Below are 18,930 nucleotides of genomic sequence, written 5' to 3' on the forward strand. Positions count from 1 at the left end.
TGTATGTAATACGATCTCAGGAAAAAAAGGAAACAAGAACAAATAAAATAGTTATTCAGTTATAGCTCCTTCGTGACCTTTTTGACCACCCAGTACCGTGTCATTCGGAGGAGAAAGTTCGAGGCCAATTTCGTGAATAAAATCTCGCCGGAACGAAAAACGCCTTTGTTCTAAAGATCGCAACCCCAACTCGCGTATCGTATCCGTGACTCCCCGACTTAGCAAACGAGCTGTTCGTTTCTTTTTCCATGTCCTTCACCAATACTATGTGATGCGTGTCCATACCTCACAGCAATAATCCAGAAGCGGACGGAAAAGCGTAGTGAAGGTAGTTTCGTCTCTTTAATAGATCTTTTGCACCTTCCAAGTTTTCTGCCACTAAACCATAATGCTTCATTCGCCATTACCACATTTTCTGTGTGATGATTTCAATTTTTTCGTAATTGTTTACGCTTCGTATTTAATGAAGTGTACAAACTTTAAATTTGTTCATTTATCGTGTAGTTGAAATTTGTCGGAGTTATTTTTTAGTACTCATGATGAGGACCTTACTCTTTCTATTGCTAAGAGGTAATTCACATCATTTTACAACAAGCGTGTATCTTGTCTAAATAATTTTGTAATTCTTTTCGATTTTTTGATGACTATTTTTTCGTTTCCAATCACCCATCTTTGGAGTACGTCAGATCAATCACTTCTTAGATGCTTGTGCACTTCTTTTCCTCCCAATTGTTCTTCGTTCTGTCTAATCTCTTCTTTCTTTCCTACTCTGATGTCTGAATCGGTTTCCTGGTGTTGATCTTAACTTGGAACCTCTTAGTTTTGTCTTTGGTCACGGTCTTGGCTGTACCATTCTTTAACATGACTCCTGTAATCTGGAGTTCCCTCAAATCCTTTTCCACTTTCTTAAGTCATTGGGTTCAGTCTTTTTAAAAATAAAAATAATTCAAAGATTTGCTTTGTTAGTTTGTTGGGATTCTTTGGGAGTACGTGCCCATAGAAATCAATCCTCCTTTTCCTCGTGGTTTCCGAGAGTCTCTCCAACTTTGCATAGAGGGCTTCGTTTCTGTAGAAAACGTGTTTGTTATTTTGGAATTTGGGACCCATGATCTTCCTCAAAATTTTCCTCTCCTTGATTTCCAATTTCTCCATTTGACCTTTCCTCCCCATGACTTCTGTCTCTGTTGCATAAAGTGCTTCTGGCTTCATTACTGTGTTATAATGCCTTATTTTGGTGTTCCAAGAGAGGGCTTTCTCACTGTATGTGTTTTTCGCTTTCTGGAAAGCTAGTTCCATTTTGGTCCTTCTTGCTTCCACTGCTTTCCCTTCAAGGTTGTTCCAATCAGTCCATTCCCCTAGGTACCTAAAACTCCTAATCACCTCCATTTTTTGAGCTCCTCCTTTAATTCTCTTAGGAGTATCTCGTATATTCGTCATAATCTTCGTTTTTCGTGAGAAATCTTAATTACTGTCTTCCCTGCCTGCTCTTGTAACTCGGCGATTTGTTCTTTAGCTTCCTCCCACGTTCCCGCGAGACTGACTTTACTATACGGTAAATAATGGCATCGTCTGCAAACAATCTAAAAAGGCTGATCATATTGCCTCCTAAATCGTTTATATCGATTAAAAACAGATTGCTCGGGAAACGCCACGTATCACTTCCATTTTACTTGATAACTTACGTTAGTTACCATAATCTGTGATCTTTCTGACGGGAATCCACGAACCCAGTAGCAGAACTGAGACGATAGTCCATAGGCACGCTATTTGATTAAAAGCAGCTTTTGAGGAACGGTGTCAACTGTCTCCGGAAAACCTGGAAACATGGAACCAAACTGGGATCAAACATTTTCTTTCATGCGGCTGTCAACAGACGTAGTATGTTATCAAAAACTCATGACACGAAGCTCTAGTGTATTCTTTTATTATCAGTACCGGTTTCCATCATAAAGAATCATTTTGGTAGGTAACAATGATCAACGTTACTCACATCTCACACAAATTGGTTTACGGGATATTTATTACAGCTGTGGGCATCTAGCAAAGCGAAAATTCATAAATATGAAACCGAGGCTCATTCAATAAAAATAGAATAACTAAAGTATCGAAACTTCCTGGCAGATTAAAACTGTGTGCAAGATCGAGATTCGAACTCGGGACCTTTGCCTTTCGCGGGCAAGTGCTCTACCATCTGAGCTACCCAAGCACGACTCCACGAGAGTGAAAATCTGGCAGGAAGTTTCATATCAGCGCACACACCGCTTTAGAGTGAAAATTTCATTCTAGAAACATCCCCCAGGCTGTGGGTAAGCCATGTCTCCGCAATATCCTTTCTTTCAGGAGTGCTAGTTCTGCATGGTTTCTCAGGAGAGCTTCTGTAAAGTTTGAAAGGTAGGAGACGAGGTACTGGCAGAAGTAAAACTGTGAGGACGGGGCGTGAGTGGTGCTTCGGTAGATCAGTTGGTAGAGCACTTGCCCGCGAAAGGCAAAGGTCCCGAGTTCGAGCCTCGGCCCGGCACACAGTTTTAATTTGCCAGGAAGTTTCATATCAGCTCACACTCCGCTGTAGAGTGAAAATTTCATTCTAGAAACTAAAGTATTGGTGATTGTTGTTGTTGTATTCAGTCCAGAGACTGGTTTGATGCAGCTCTCCATGCTACTCTATCCTGTGCAAGCTTCTTCATCTCGCAGTACCTACTGCAACCTACATCCTTCTGAATCTGTTTGGTTTATTCATCTCTTGGTGTCCCTCTACGATTTTTACCCTCCACGCTGCCCTCCAATACATAATTAGTGATCCCTTGATGCCTCAAAATGTGTCCTACCAACCGATCCCTTCTTCTAGTCAAGTTGTGCCACAAATTCCTCTTCTCCCCAATTGTATTCAGTACCTCCTCATTAGTAACGTAATCTACCCATCTAATCTGCAGTATTCCTCTGTAGCACCACATTTCGAAAGCTTCTATTCTCTTCTTGTCCAAACTATTTATCGTCCATGTTTCACTTCCATACATGGCCACACTCCATACAAATACTTTCAGAAACGACTTCCTGACACTTAAATCTATACTCGATGTTAACAAATTCCTGTTCTTCAGAAACGCTTTCCTTGCCATTGCCACTAAACATTTTATATCCTCTCTACTTCGACCATCATCAGTTATTTTGCTCCCCAAATAGCAAAACTCATTTACTACTTTAAGTGTCTCATTTCCTAATCTCATTCCCTCAGCATCACCTGATTTAATTCGACTACATCCCATTATCCTCGTTTTGCTTTTGTTGATGTTCATCTTATATCCCCCTTTCAAGACACTGTCCATTCCGTTCAACTGCTCTTCCAGGTCCTTTGCTATCTCTAAGAGTATTACCTTGTCATTGTAAAATTGCGAAGTTTTTATTTCTTCTCCATGGATTTTAATTACTACTCCAAATTTTTCTTTTGTTTCCTTTACTGCTTGCTCAATACACAGATTGAATTACATCGGGGATAGGCTACAACCCTGTCTCACTCCCTTCCCAACCACTGCTTCCCTTTCATGCCCCTCGACTCTTATAACTGCCATCTGCTTTCTGTACAAATTGTAAATAGCCTTTCGTTCCCTGTAGTTGACCCCAGCCACCTTCAGAATTTGAAAGAGACTATTCCAGTCAACGTTGTCGAAAGCTTTCTCTAAGTCTACAAATGTTGGAAACGTAGGTTTGCCTTTCCTTAATCTGTCTTCTACCTTCTAACATAAGTCGTAGCGTCAGTATTGCCTCGTGTGTTCCAACATTTCTACGGAATCCAAAATGCTCTACACCGAGTCGACTTCTACCAGTTTTTCTATTTGTCTATAAAGAATTTGTGTCAGTATTTTACAGCCGTGACTTATTAAACTGATAGTTCGGTTATTTTCACACCTGTTAACATCTGATTTCTTTGGAAATTGGAAGGAGTTATTGGATATTCATTACAATTAATTAATCTGTTTCTATTAAATGTCGCTCACATTCATATTTGTCAATTTTCGCTTCGGTTGATGCACACAGCTGTAATGAATATTCGGGAAATGCGTTTACATTTATTACTTACAGGACATGTCAGTGGTATTGTTCGTTCTAAAATACCAAGATGATCGTTTATGACAGAAACTGATAGTAGTAACAAACTGGTTCAAATGGCTATAAGCACTATGGGACTTAACAACTGAGGTCACAGTCCCCTAGACTTAGAATTACTTAAACCTAAGTATATCACACACATCCATGCCCGAGACAGGATTCGAACCAGCGACCGTAGCAGCCGCGCGGTGTCGAACTGAAGTGCCTAGAACCGCTCGGCCACATCGGTCGGCGATAGTAGTAATAAACGAATACAATCATGCATTTTTTGCCTGTTCATAGCACTGGTTACTTTGTGTGAACCAAGAGCCAGTTGTTTCGTAATTCTGTCCGATCACAGTGCACTTGAGCTCTTCCGCTGACTCGACCGCGTCTACGGAGACACGGCATGGGATCTGCCACTACGTTAACCCATTGTCTGTTATGAACATGGCGTGGGTGATCGAAACTCGTGCCACATCGGAACTTAAACCCATATTTAATGCATATCCTGGGCGGCAGCCATTATTTGACGCTATTGTTGTTCTTGTTGCTGTGTTCTTCAGTCCGAAAACAGAGCGATTTGACGCATTGGTTAGCACAATGGACTCGCATTTCCCTCATTTCCCCAAATCTCTCCAGGCGAATGCTGGGATGTTTCCTTCAAAAGTCACAGCCGATTTCCTTCCTCATTCTTTCCTAATCCGAAATTGTGCTCTGTAGCTAATGACCTCGATGTCAGTTTGTGGACTACCCGAATACAGCTCTCCACACTGCTCTATCCTTGGCAAACCTCACAAGCGTCGTGTAGTGAAACTGCGTGCTTATGAAATATTGTCGCAGTTATGTGACTGGATTCGTCGATTCCTGCCAAAGAGGTCACAATTCGTAGCAACTGACGTAAAGTCTTCGAGTACAAAGAAGTGATTTCTTGCGTTACCCAAGGCAGTGCTATAGGTTCTCTACTGTTTCCTATCTGTATAACCGATTTAGGACACGATGTCACCAGCCGCCTTAGGTTGTTTGCAGATGATGCTGTTGTTTATCGTCTTGTAAACACATCAGATCATTAGCAACTGCAAAACCGATTTAGATATCTGTACAGTGCGAGAAATGGCAACTGACCACAAATAAATGAGTGCTGAAAGAAACCTGTTACACTTCGGTCATACGATAAATCAGTCAAATCCAAAGGCCATAAATTCAACTAGATTCCTAGGAATTACAATTGCGAACAACTTTAAGTAGAAAGAACACATACACTATGTGGTCAAAAGTATCCGGACACCCACAAAAACATACGTTTTTCATATTAGGTGCATTCCGCTGCCACCTATTACTTCGTATCAGCGACCTCAGTTGTCATTAGACATCGTAAGGGCGCTGCGCGAAACAGATGGACATCGAACGTGCTCAGATGATTGGGTGTCACTTGTGTCATACGTCTGTACGCGGCATTTCCACACTCCTAAACACCACTAGGTCCACTATTTCCGATGTGATAGTAAAGTGGAAATGTGAAGGGACACGTACAGCACAAAAGCGTACAGGCCGACCTCGTCTGCTGACTGACAGAGACCACCTACAGTTGAAGAGGATCGTAATGCATAATAGGCAGGCGTCTATCTAGACCACCACAGTAATTCCAAACTGCATCAGTATCCACTGCGAGTACTATGACAGTTAGGCAGGAGGTGAGAAAACTTGGATTTCATTGTCGAGCGGCTGCTCGTAAGCCACACATCACGCCGGTAGACGCCAAACGATGCCTCGCTTGGTGTAAGGAGCGTAAACATTGGACGATTGAACAGTGTAAAAACGTTGTGTGTACTGACAAATCACAGTACACATTATGGCGATCCGATGGCAGGATGTGGGTATGGCGAATGACCTGTGAAGGTCGTCATCTGCCAGCGTGTGTACTGCCAACAGTAAAATTCGGAGGCGGTGGTGTTATGGTGTGGTCGTGTTTTTCGTGGAGGAGTCTTGCACGCCTTGTTGTTTTGCGTCACACTGTCATAGCACAGGCCTACATTGATGTTTTAAGCACCTTCATGCTACCCAATGTTGAAGAGCAATTCGGGGATGGCGATTGCATCTTTCAACACGATCGAGCACCTGTTCATAACGCACGGGCTGTGGCGGAGTGGTTACACGGCAATAACATCCCTGTAATGGGCTGGCCTGCACAGAGTCCTGACCAAAATTCTACAGAACAGCGACTTTGTGCCAGGCCTCACCGACCGACATCGGAACCTCTCCTCATTGCAGTGGTTCGCGAAGAATGGGCTGCCATTCCCCAAGAAACCTTCCAGCACCAGATTGAACTTATGCCTGCTTGAAGTTTTGATCACATAGTTCAGAAAATGTTGTGGGGAAGGCAAGCCAAAGACTGTTTTATTGGCAGAACACTTAGATGTAAGAGATCTACTAAAGAGACCGCCTACATAAGCTTGTCCGTCCTGTTTTTTAGTACTTCTGCGCGGTGTGGAATCCTTACCAGATAACATTAACGGAATACATCGAGGAAGTTCAAAGAAGAGCAGCACTTTTTGTATTATCGCGAGATGGGGACGAGAGTGTTACTTAGATGATACAGGGATTGGGGTGGGCAACATTGAAACAAAGGCGTTTCTCGTTGCGGCGGAATCTCGTCACGAAATTTCAGTCACCAACTTTCTCATTCGAATGCAAAAATGTTTTCTTGACGCCGACCTGCATAGGGAGAAACAATCATTCTAATAAATCAAGGCAAATCAGAGCTGTCACGGCAAGATGTAGGTGTTTGAATTTTCCGCGCGCTATTATAGACTGGAATAATAGAGAATTATTGTGAAGGTGCTTCGATGAACACTTGGCGAGGCATTTAACTGTGATTAGGAGAGTGTCCATATAGATGTAGGTGTCTGGTGCGAAGCCACATGTTAAACAGTTTGCGTTGAACTCTTGCCTGTGCCCCTCTACGGTCGCAGGTTCGAATCCTGTCTCTTATTTGTGGTTTCACCATCCTTCAACCTCTTTCCACAGATGCTCACTACAGTATCACGGCCCGTATCTTGACTAAAATCATTCTCCATTCGTCTGTGTCCCACTTACATACACTACTGGCCATTAAAATTGCTACACCAAGAAAAAATGCATTTGATAAACGGGTATTCATTGGACAAATATATTACACTAGAACTGACATGTGGTTACATTTTCACCCAATTTGCATAGATCCTGAGATATCAGGGCACTGACTCAAACAGAGCTCGGATGGCGTGTACAGGTACAGCTGCCCATGCAGCTTCAACTCGATACCACAGTTCATCAAGAGTAGTGACTGGCGTATTGTGACGAGCCAGTTGCTCCGACACCATTGACCAGACGTTTTCAATTGGTGAGAGATCTGGAGAATGTGCTGGCCAGGACAGCAGTCGAACATTTTCTGTATGCAGAAAGGACCGTACAGGACCTGCGACATGCGGTCTTGCATTATCCTGCTCAAATGTAGGGTTTCGCAGGGATCGAATGAAGGGTAGAGCCACGGGTCGTAACACATCTGAAATGTAACGTCCACTGTTCAAAGTGCCGTCAATGCGAACAAGAGGTGACCGAGACGTGTAACCAATGGCATCCCATACCATCACGCCGGGTGATACGCCAGTTTGGTGATGACGAATACACGCTTCCAATGTGCGTTCACCGCGATGTCGTCAAACACGGATGCGACCATCATGATGCTGTAAACAGAACCTGGATTCATCCGAAAAAATTACGTTTTTTCATTCGTGCACCCGGGTTTGTCGTTGAGTACACCATCGCAGGCGCTCCTGTCTCTGCTGCAGCGTCAAGGGCAACCGCAGCCACGGTCCCCGAGCTGATAGTCCGTGCTGCTGCAATTCCATATTCTGCTAACAGTCATTAGATTTCGACCAACGCGATCAGCAATGTCTCGATACGATAAACCGCAATCGCGATACGCTACAATCCGACCTTTATCAAAGTCGGACACGTGATGATACGCATTTCTCCTCCGTACACGAGGCATCACAACAACGTTTCACCAGGCAACGCCGATCAACTGCTGTTTGTGTATGAGAAATCGGATGGAAATTTTCCTCATGTCAGCAAGTTGTAGGTGTCGCCACCGGCGCCACCCTTGTGTGAATGCTCTGAAAAGCTAATCATTTCCATATCATAGCATCTTCTTCCTGTCGGTTAAATTTCGCGTCTGTAGCACGTCATCTTCGTAGTGTAGTAAATTTAATGGCCAGTAGTGTATTTTGATTATAGCATCACGTGCTCATAACTGCACTCGGAATCTGCCCAATTCCTGATGTTGTTGCCTATCTGAGCTTCAGTATTCGTAGACGGACTGGTTTCCTGGTATAGAGGCAACAAAATGTGCGAGAGATAGGCTGAGAGAACGTGACAACGACCTTGCCCTCCTCAGACTGGTCGAGCTGGGTGCACTGTCCTCCACCGCTAACTGCCACCAGAAGGAAATGCATCTGCACGCAGGGCAGGGAACTTTGCGAACAATGAGACTCGCACTTGGCAGAAGGGGTCGCTAATTACAAGAACAATAGAGGAGACCATATGAGAGACAATAATGTCTCTCATATTATTTTGGTTACGTAATTAATTACAGTTCGGAATTGGGTACTAACATGTAATGGTAGTATAGGGCATGTACTTTATCCGATACATAGAATGCTCAAATAATGCCTCATTCTGGAAATTAGATAACTGTGAGATGTAAACAATTGGAGAGTTAATTAGAAATGTAATTACAGAGAATATTAATTACAGAGGAAGACATAAAAATAAATAACAAATGAAAATACATCGCTCGGTAATAACTTTTAAGCTGTTTCTCAAGATAGTGAAGTCTAAGGTTACTGAATTTTTAGATTAACATTTCGATAATTAGAAGCATTTATTTTTCATGCTAACATCTGTGCAGTCTCTAGTTATTTATTTCTAAGGACTTATTACCTCAATTTCCTGATTAGTTACTTAATTTAGTATACATACAATATTTTATCAATGACAACAATCCACCGATAATTACGACAACGCACGTACTTCCAGAGCATTCCACATCTCTTCACAATGAATATGAAGTTTTTTTATCAAATACACATACACATACCAGGTCTTAGGAAGCACTGAATTGTCTGATAACTATCCGGATGGATGTAAAAAAGGTGGTATCGGACATTTCATATGAGTCCTGGGGGAGGCTGTACCGTTATAAAGTAACACCAGCATATGCCCACCACATCATCTTCTCCGATGCATTCTACACCAACGGAGAACGGGTAGTCGTCTATGAAGAACGAAAGGTAGCAAAACAATAACTGTAATACTGTTTTCTTACTTACAATATGATGCATCTAGTATAGTATCTAGTACTTTTAAACGATGTGTTGTGTGCAGTGAATACAGTCCATCATTAAAAACTGGATTATCATTACTTTTATTGTGGTAGAGGATAGGCGGAAAACTACTGAGTCAAAGAAACTCTACACAGAGCGATGCACTGACAAGAACCCACCTCCTCGCCGGATATTTTCTCGTCTTGCTGTGGCTCTTCAGAAAACCCGGAAGTTCCAACCCAACGCAACCCAATCGTTGTACATCTCGCACAGGCGAAGCCTCCACAGTTGCAATGAATCCACACGTGTCCACACGACAGCTTGCGTTCCCATTTGTTCACCGTCAACTCCAGTGTGCGGACTTGTTACGTTACTCTGTGTACCTACAATGTACGCTAGAACGCGACAGTCAATGTCAATTTTGAGTTTCGTTTTCGATAACGCCATGTTCACGTGATTGGTACACTGTGACACGTTTTTGAATACATCTTCTTACATATTATCGAATAAAAAATAAAAAGTACTACGAGAGGCACTTAGTAAGTAATGGAACACTTTTTTTTCTGAAAGCAGGCTGGTTTTATTCAAGATTCCATATTATTTCCCATTATTTCGGCTAGAAAACCCTGTTTTTTTTAACATAATATCTGTTCAGTGCGAAGGCCTTACTCCACCTTACTGGGAGGACCTATGGTACCGACGCACAGTTCGACGTCGGAGCCGATGTCCTGCTACATCAATGACCTCCCCATCATTCACGTACTGCTTAGCGCGCAGTGCGTTCTCCGTTGGGCCAAACAGATGGAAGTCGGAAGGTGCGATATACAGGCTGTAGGGTTTGGCTTTGAACTTCTTATTCGGAGAAGATGTGGTGTGGTGCATTGCCGTTTTGATTCCGTTTCCAAGCGATGAACCCGTGTGTCATCGCCTGTGACGATGTTCGAGAAAAGATTGACACGATCAGCCTCGTAACGAGCAAGCAATTACGCACAGATGGTCCTTCGTTGCTGGTTATGGTTTTATATTACGCGGCGAGGAACTCAGCGGACACACACGTTTGAGTACCCCAATTGGTGGACGAGTGTGTCAGCACTGCCATCATGTACTGCAGCGAGTTGTCTGACTGTGAACCGTTGATCACCTCGAATGAGAGTGTCCGCACGTTCCAACATTACAGTTGTGCTGCCGGCCGGAACGCAGGTGGTCGGACATGTTTGCTCGACCTTGTTGCGAAGATGACGGACGTCTCGCCCTACGACTCACCGTGCTTTTATTCACTGTCAGGTCGCCGTACACATTCTGCAAGCGCCTATAAATATCTCTGACACTCTGGTTTTCCGCCAAAATAAACACGATGGCAATTCTCAGCTTGGAATGGACCTCCGTTACTGATGCTATTTTGAATATGTATTGCGCCGCCAGTTATCGGAACTTCATTAAACTGTAGGGGCTGAAGCAGAAATATTCCATGATGCCCCCCAACAAATTCTGCATTCTTTCAATCGCAGCTAGCGGAGAAACAGTGTTGCATTACTTATGAACGCTCCTCGTATTTAAAATTGACGTTCTGGTCTTCATATCTTCGTAACGAACAAAGTTGTAAGAAAGGTAGTAATGTTGTTTAGTTCCCCCTGGCAGCTAAACAACATTTAGTTTAAACATTTTTTTATTTTGCTTCTCACCAAAAAGTTATTTAGATTTGTTAGATGAATGGACCGCCCTGCATGTTTCGAGATAGATCTGCTATGGAACACCACTCACTTCATACCACCCGTGCCCTACTGAGAGCTTTCCCACTAACTGGTAGCACTCGCGATCATATTCGTAGTTTTTAGATACAAAAGTAGTCTCTGACAAGCTGTACTTCACTGCAAAAGTATGGCGTGGTCGACACGACGGAGCTCTTAAACCCTTTGAGTCTCGATAATACGTGGTGGTTATAATTAAAGTGCCTTACGCACAGAGATCAAGTATTGGTTGCAATTATCGCATGGCAACGAAACTTGTTGGATATTCTAATGCGTTAATACGGAACATATTTGCGCTGGAAATAAATTTAGCTCCAATTTTGGCCGCCAGGGGCAGGGGCCAGGGGCAAATCTGGCCCTGTGAATGCCAGAAAGACGTATAGAAACGTTGCCATACGTAATGACTTAGGAACAGAATGCGGGCAGAAAGGTGAAACAAGTGATAAAGGCACAATGTTGATTTTATTATTAACTACCACTTACGTAGTTTGTTCAGTATGAGCACCGGGAACGTCAACGTGATCCTGTGCAGCGCCAGATTCGCACCTGGTGGCCAAATTTGTAACTAATTCTTTTCGAAATGTAAACCGTTTCGGTATTAATGCATTAACATATCTACCAAATTTCGCTGCCACGCCGTAATTACAGTCCACACTGAACCTTCCTGAGTAGCTGTAATTTAATTATAACCACCCAGTACATACAAAAAATACATTTTAAAATTTTTCACAAAATTGACTTATCACCACAGTAAGTAATGAATGCACGAAGAAATTGTCAAAAAAAAAAAAATCAACTGATTGAAGGAGATAGTTTCACTTCGGTATATAATTTTAAAATTTTTCGCAAAGTAAACCTTTATCATCAGAGTAAGCAACTAATAAAAGAAGAAATTGGCAAAACTAAAAAGTCAGTTGTTTCAAGGACGTAGTTTCACTCTAGAACCACTTGGACACACCGTTTTCAACTACCCATCATTTTATGAGATATATTTGGAAGCAATTTTGCATTTTTCCTATACACAATCCCACATCTCGAAACCTCCATGAATTTATAATGCCTAAAACAAAATAACAAGCAAAAACTAGTCTAAAATTTAATAAATTTATATCGGAAGTACGTACTGCATTAGTGATTCCAATTCGAAACCACTTATAAAGGCAGTAGAATAACTTAAGATATACGTTACTTTCATTTCTATGATCTCCTGAAAATGATCACCAAAGTAAAAAACAAAAAAAAAACACACTTATATTTTACAATTAGTGCCAACTGTAGCTTTGAATGCTGTAAGTAACTGCTTCAGTGTACTACATTCATAGAAATATCTCTGTGTACCACTATATGTCTCTGTGTTGCAACAACACCAGTTGTTTCACGTGTAAGGCACTGGTACTTCAAAATGGCTCTGAGCACTATGGGACTTAACATCGGAGGTCATCAGTCCCCTAGAACTTAGAACTACTTAAACCTATGTAACCTAAGGACATCACACACATCCATGCTCGAGGCAGGATTCGAACCTGCGACCGTAGCGGTCGCTCGGTTCCAGACTGAAGCGCCTAGAACCGCTCGGCAACTCCAGCCGGCACTGATACTTCAAAACAAAATTAATGAAATGGTGGTTTCAGGCAGTAACAACTGGTACTCAGAAGGTTAAACCGAAGACTGCATACAATTCTTCTAATTGACTCTTAAGGAATAAAAATAAATTATCTACAAATGTTCCTTTACCGGGTGCCTGCGACTCTGGGGTGGTGTTTTGCAAAGAATTGTACCGCATTTCCCAAACCTGTTACGATGCTATCCACTTTCTCAACGCGTGGCGGTGTGCTGTAAATGTTTGCGTCACATGTCCCGAATGTCTTTCTCGTCACACGTGGGGGAATTACGTTTTGACAACACGTGGCCCACACAACTGCGTGCGTGAACCACCGAACTATCATGTCCTGGTTTCTCCCGGGGGAAAGCAGGGGCCGCCTTTACTATGACGTGATCACGACAAGGCCTACAGGACGCCCTCTGTAACTCCGGCGGTGATAGTACTTCATAAACAGTTCAAGTTGCGAACATCATATTTTCGACAAGTGGCGAAAAATTCTTTTTTCTGCGATGAGAACCAAATGGGTGAGAATACCACTAGGTGAGTTGTTGATTAGCCCCAGAAATAATGTAGGCGAGGTTACTGATTTCCTGTAACTTCCCAACCAACTACGGGTGCAATTCTTTCACAAGTTGTTGTTGTGGTCTTCAGTCCTGATACTGGTTTGATGCAGCTCTCCATGCTACTCTATCCTGTGCAAGCTTCTTCATCTCCCAGTACTTACTGCAACCTACATCCTTCTGAATTTGCATAGTGTATTCATCTCTTGGTCTCTCTCTACGGTTTTTACCCTCCACACTGCCATCCAATACTAAACTGGTGATCCCTTGATGCCTCAACACATGTCCTACAAAGCGATCCCTTCTTCTGGTCAAGTTGTGCCACAAACTCCTCTTCTCCCCAATTCTATTCAATACTTCCTCATTAGTTATGTGATCTACCCATCTAATCTTCAGCATTCTTCTGTAGCACCACATTGCGAAAGCTTCTATTCTCTTCTTGTCCAAACTATTTATCGTCCATGTTTCACTTCCATACATGGCTACACTCCATACAAATACTTTCAGAAACGTCTTCCTGACACTTAAATCTATACTTGATGTTAACAAATTTCTCTTCTTCAGAAACGATTTCCTTGCCATTGCCAGTCTACATTTTATATCCTTTCTACTTCGACAATCATCAGTTATTTTGCTCCCCAAATAGCAAAACTCCTTTACTACTTTAAGTGTCTCATTTCCTAATCTAATTCCCTCAGCATCACCCGACTTAATTCGACTACATTCCATTATTCTCGTTTTGCTTTTGTTGATGTTCATCTTATACCCTCCTTTCAAGACACTATCCATTCCATTCAACTGCTCTTCCAAGTCCTTTGCTGTCTATGACAGAATTACAATGTCATCGGCGAACCTCAAAGTTTTTATTTCTTCTCCATGGATTTTAATACCTACTCCGAATTTTTCTTTTGTTTCCTTCACTGCTTGCTTAATATACAGATTGAATAACATCGGGGACAGGCTACAACCCTGTCTCACTCCCTTCCCAACCACTGGTTCCCTTTCATGTCCCTCGACTCTTATAACTGCGATCTGGTTTCTGTACAAATTGTAAATAGCCTTCCGCTCCCTGTATTTTACCCCTACCACCTTCAGAATTTGAAAGAGCGTATTCCAGTCAACATTGTCAAAAGCTTTCTCCAAGTCTACAAATGCTAGAAACGTAGGTTTGCCTTTTCTTAATCTAGCTTCTAAGATACGTCGTAGGGTCAGTATTGCCTCACGTGTTCCAACATTTCTACGGAATCCAAACCGATTTTCCCCGAGGTCGGCTTCTACTAGTTTTTCCATTCGTCTGTAAAGAACCCGCGTTAGTATTTTGCAGCCGTGACTTATTAAACTGATAGTTCGGTTATTTTCACATCTGTAAACACCTGCTTTCTTTGGGATTGGAATTATTATATTCTTCTTGATGTCTGAGAGTATTTCGCCTGTCTCATACATCTTGCTCACCAGATGGTAGAGTTTCGTCAGGACTGGCTCTCCCAAGGCTGTCAGTAGTTCTAATGGAATGTTGTCTACTCCCGGGGCCTTGTTCCGACTCAGGTCTTTCAGTGCTCTGTCAAACTCTCCACGCAGTATCGTATCTCCCATTTCATCTTCATCTACATCCTCTTCCATTTCCATAATATTGTCCTTAAGTACATCGCCCTTGTATAGATCCTCTATATACTCCTTCCAGCCCGCATCTCGTGGTCGTGCGGTAGCGTTCTCGCTTTCCACGCCCGGGTTTCCGGGTTCGATTCCCGGCGGGGTCAGGGATTTTCTCTGCCTCGTGATGGCTGGGTGTTGTGTGCTGTCCTTAGGTTAGTTAGGTTTAAGTAGTTCTAAGTTCTAGGGGACTGATGACCATATATGTTAAGTCCCATAGTGCTCAGAGCCATTTGAACCATTTTTTTTTTTTTTTACTCCTTCCACCTTTCTGCTTTCCCTTCTTTGCTTAGAACTGGGTTTCCATCTGAGCTTTTGATATTCATACAAGTGGCTCTCTTTTCTGCAAAGGTCTCTTTAATTTTCCTGTACGCTGTATCTATCTTACCCCTAGTGAGATAAGCCTCTACATCCTTACATTTGTCCTCTAGCCATGCCTGCTTAGCTATTTTGCGCTTCCTGTCGATCTCATTTTTGAGACGTTTGTATCCTTTCGCAAGATATCGATTCAAATGAACATCTTGGAGTTGACGAGGCGACACTTCTGGCCCATACGTTGCAAGTCCCCCTACGGTGTGTGGCGGAGGGTACTTCGTGTGCCACTGTCAACCGCCACTTCCTGTTGCAGTGGGGAATAGTACGCCAAAGAACAAATTCTTGGAAACCTCTGTCTGGGGTAAAATCCTTCTAATTTTACCTGCATGGTCTTTTCGGGAGATATTCGCAGTAGGGAGCGTTATACTTGTTCACTCTTCCAGGGACGTACGCTCTCGAACTTATAACAGTAAACCACACTGTGATGCATAGCGCCTCTCTTGCAGCATCTGCCACTAGAACTGGGAGAACATATCCCAGACTTTTTCGCGCCTTCTACGTGAACCTATGACGAAACGGGCTCCTCTTCTTGAGATCTTCTCTAGTTCTTCTCTAAATCCTACTTAGTAGCGGTGCTGACTCATGAGGTTTTAAGAGCTGTGAAATAATTTATTTTTCATTTATTACAGTTTCTAGTATTATTACTCATCATAAGGTATGACTAGCAATACTCGTAGTTATAATAAGTCAAAAATAAATTATTTGACATCACCAAACGAAAAAAATGTTTAGTAATTACAAGGCCGTGCTAAAAATTGAAGCCTCCGAATTTTTATGTTAAAACTATTACAAATTTTTAAATTCCTTCTTTAGCACCCTGTACGTAGCACAGTATACTGCACAGGTCATCGTCGCACCATGAGTAAGGCCATTAAAACATAGCGTCACAGAAGACCGACGCGCTAACTTTACCAGCTGAGGGCGCGGCTTTGAACTACTTCTACGGAGAAGAGGTGGTGTGGCGCCTTTGAGTAACCCAACTGGTGAACGAGTGTGTCAGCAGCACCAGCAGAGACGTGCAGCGGACATCACCAAACGTGTTCCGTGGATCACCTCGAATGAGAGTGTCCGCACGTTCCAACATTGCAGGAGTGACAGCCGTGCGTAGCCGGCTGGCAAGCGGGAGATCGGACAGGTCTGCGTGTCCTTGTTGCGATGATGACTGACGCCTTTGCCCAACGACTCACTGTGCTTTTGTTCGCTGTCAGGTTTCCGTTGACATTCTGCAAGCGCCTATGTATATCTGCGACACTCTGGTTTTCCGCCAAAAGGAACTCGATGACAACTCTCTGCTTGCAATGCACTTCAGTCGCAGACGGCATTTTGAAGGATACATATAGTACCACCACCCATCGGAACTTCATGAAACTACATAGGGGCCGAATCGGGACTGTCCCGCAGAAAGTTCCGCATTTTTTCAACCGAAATCTGCGGACAAAAAATGTGTTGCATTACTTACTAATCGCTCCTCGTAGAGTCAACTTTGTTGGAAACTTGTTGGACAGGCTTGGGTCCAATATGTAGCCTCCGTGTTTAATTATCTGCTAATTAGATTGTTCGGCGTGACCGTGACGTTATCATCATTTGTGCTACCCTTCTTTGTATACGCTCCCCAAACAAAAGTATCTGGGAAGACCCATGTGTGGCGAAATTGACCACTTCATGCCGTGAGAGACGGTCCCGGTAGTATAAATGGTGGCAGAAAGAGTGTTGGATGTCACATGAGTAACAGATCCATGATGGACATTTCAACAATTCTAAAACTGCCCAGGTCAACAGTTGTGATTCAGAAGTGGAAACGCGAAGGAACAGCCACACCCGAAACGTGACCAGGCAGACCTCCTGTGCTGCAGGTGAACAACTGTCTAACGTTATGGAAGTTCCAGAATGAAATTTTCCACTTTGCAGAAGAGTGGGCGCTGATATGAAACTTCCTCGTAGATTAAAACTGTGTGCCGGACCGAGACTCGAACTAGAGACATTTGCCTTTCGTGGGCAAGTACTCTGCCGTCAGCAGGAAAGCTTTTGTGAAGTCTGGAAGGTAGGAGACGAGATACTGACGGAATTAAGGCTGTGAGAACTGGTCGTGCTTGGATAGCTCAGATGGTAGAGCACTGGCTCGCGAAAGGTCCAGAATTCGAATCTCGGTCCGGCAGACAGTTTTAATTTGCCAGGAAGTTTCATTGTGAAGGTTGGTTGTAAAAAAAAGTCGCATAAAGTCAGCGGAAGGAATCAAGCAGTTCAGCTAGCACAGTGACTGAGCGTAGGGAGGTAAAAATAATGGGGTACAAGGATCGAGCAGTTCCTCATAATCGATGCATTTCTGCTTTCTGGGACAAGTGACGCTTGATATGACGAAGAACGACGCCGTAGATAGTGGATGAGTGGAAAACCGTATTTTTGGAGTTATGAATCATGCTGTACTCTGTGGCAGTTTCATGGAAACGAATGTGATTGGGAAATGGCTGCAGAATGTAACCTGCCATTGTGTCCAGTTCCAACAATGATGCATGGAAAAGGCGTTGTTAGGGTATAGGGGAGTTTAGCGTCTGGACACCTTAGTGCCGTTTCGAAAACATCACTTGCGGAAGGACATAAACATATTTTATAGCATTTTGCGAAGTAGCGGAAAACCGGAGTAAAGATAATGATTTTTATCAGCATGACAACGCACTAAGGTTACTGAAATGGACAGGACTGCCCATAGTCGCGACGTGAACCAAAATATGGCTCTGAGCACTATGGGACTTAACTGCTGAGGTCATCAGTCCCCTAGAACTTAGAACTACTTAAACCTAAGGACATCACACACATCCATGCCCGAGGAAGGATTCAAACCTGCGACCGTATCGGTCGCGCGGTTCCAGACTGTAGCGCCTAGAACCGCTCGGCCACCCAGGCCGACTGACGTGAACCCAAGGGAACACTTTGGGATGAGTTTCTGTTAGGTAAACAACTATTAAAGACGGGTGGCATACCGAACAGCCTGTGATGACACACATTTGTTCGCTGCGAAATGAGGAACATGAATATACACACATAAAAAAATCTTTTGCATCACCTCAGTTCCGAGAGTTCCGGAACCTGTACAGAAAATTGTACTAGAGATTAACGTAAACATCATTTCCGCCCTTTTTTGCTCATGAAAACCACACATTGCATGTTGTACCACCATTTAGCGAGACCTCCACAAGTGGTGGTCCAGATTACTGTACAAGCTAGTACCTCTAACACACAGTAGCATGTTCTGTTGCATTCTTGCACGCCTGTATTCGTCGTAGCATACTATTCACAAGTTCATCAAAGCACTGTTGGTCCAGATTGTCCCACTCCTCAACGGCGGTTCGGCGTAGATCCCTCAGAGTGGTGGGTCACGTCGTCCATAAACAGCTCTTTTCAATCTATCCTAGGCATGTTCGACAGGCTTCATGTCTGGAGAATATGCTGGTCACTATAGTCGAGCGATGTCGTTATCCTGAAGGAAGTCATTCACAAGATGTGCACGATTGGGGCGCGAATTGTCGTCCATGAAGACGAATGCCTAG

General features: G+C 43.2%; 1 protein-coding gene across 1 annotated transcript in view; it reads left to right on the forward strand.

The window, feature by feature from the left end:
* LOC126428299 (peroxidase-like) overlaps nt 1–18,930 on the forward strand; it is a 261,029-nt gene that overhangs the window by 668 nt on the left and 241,431 nt on the right. The window lies entirely within an intron of this gene.

Source organism: Schistocerca serialis, chromosome 12 (assembly GCF_023864345.2).
Source record: "Schistocerca serialis cubense isolate TAMUIC-IGC-003099 chromosome 12, iqSchSeri2.2, whole genome shotgun sequence".
NCBI lineage: Eukaryota > Metazoa > Arthropoda > Insecta > Orthoptera > Acrididae > Schistocerca > Schistocerca serialis.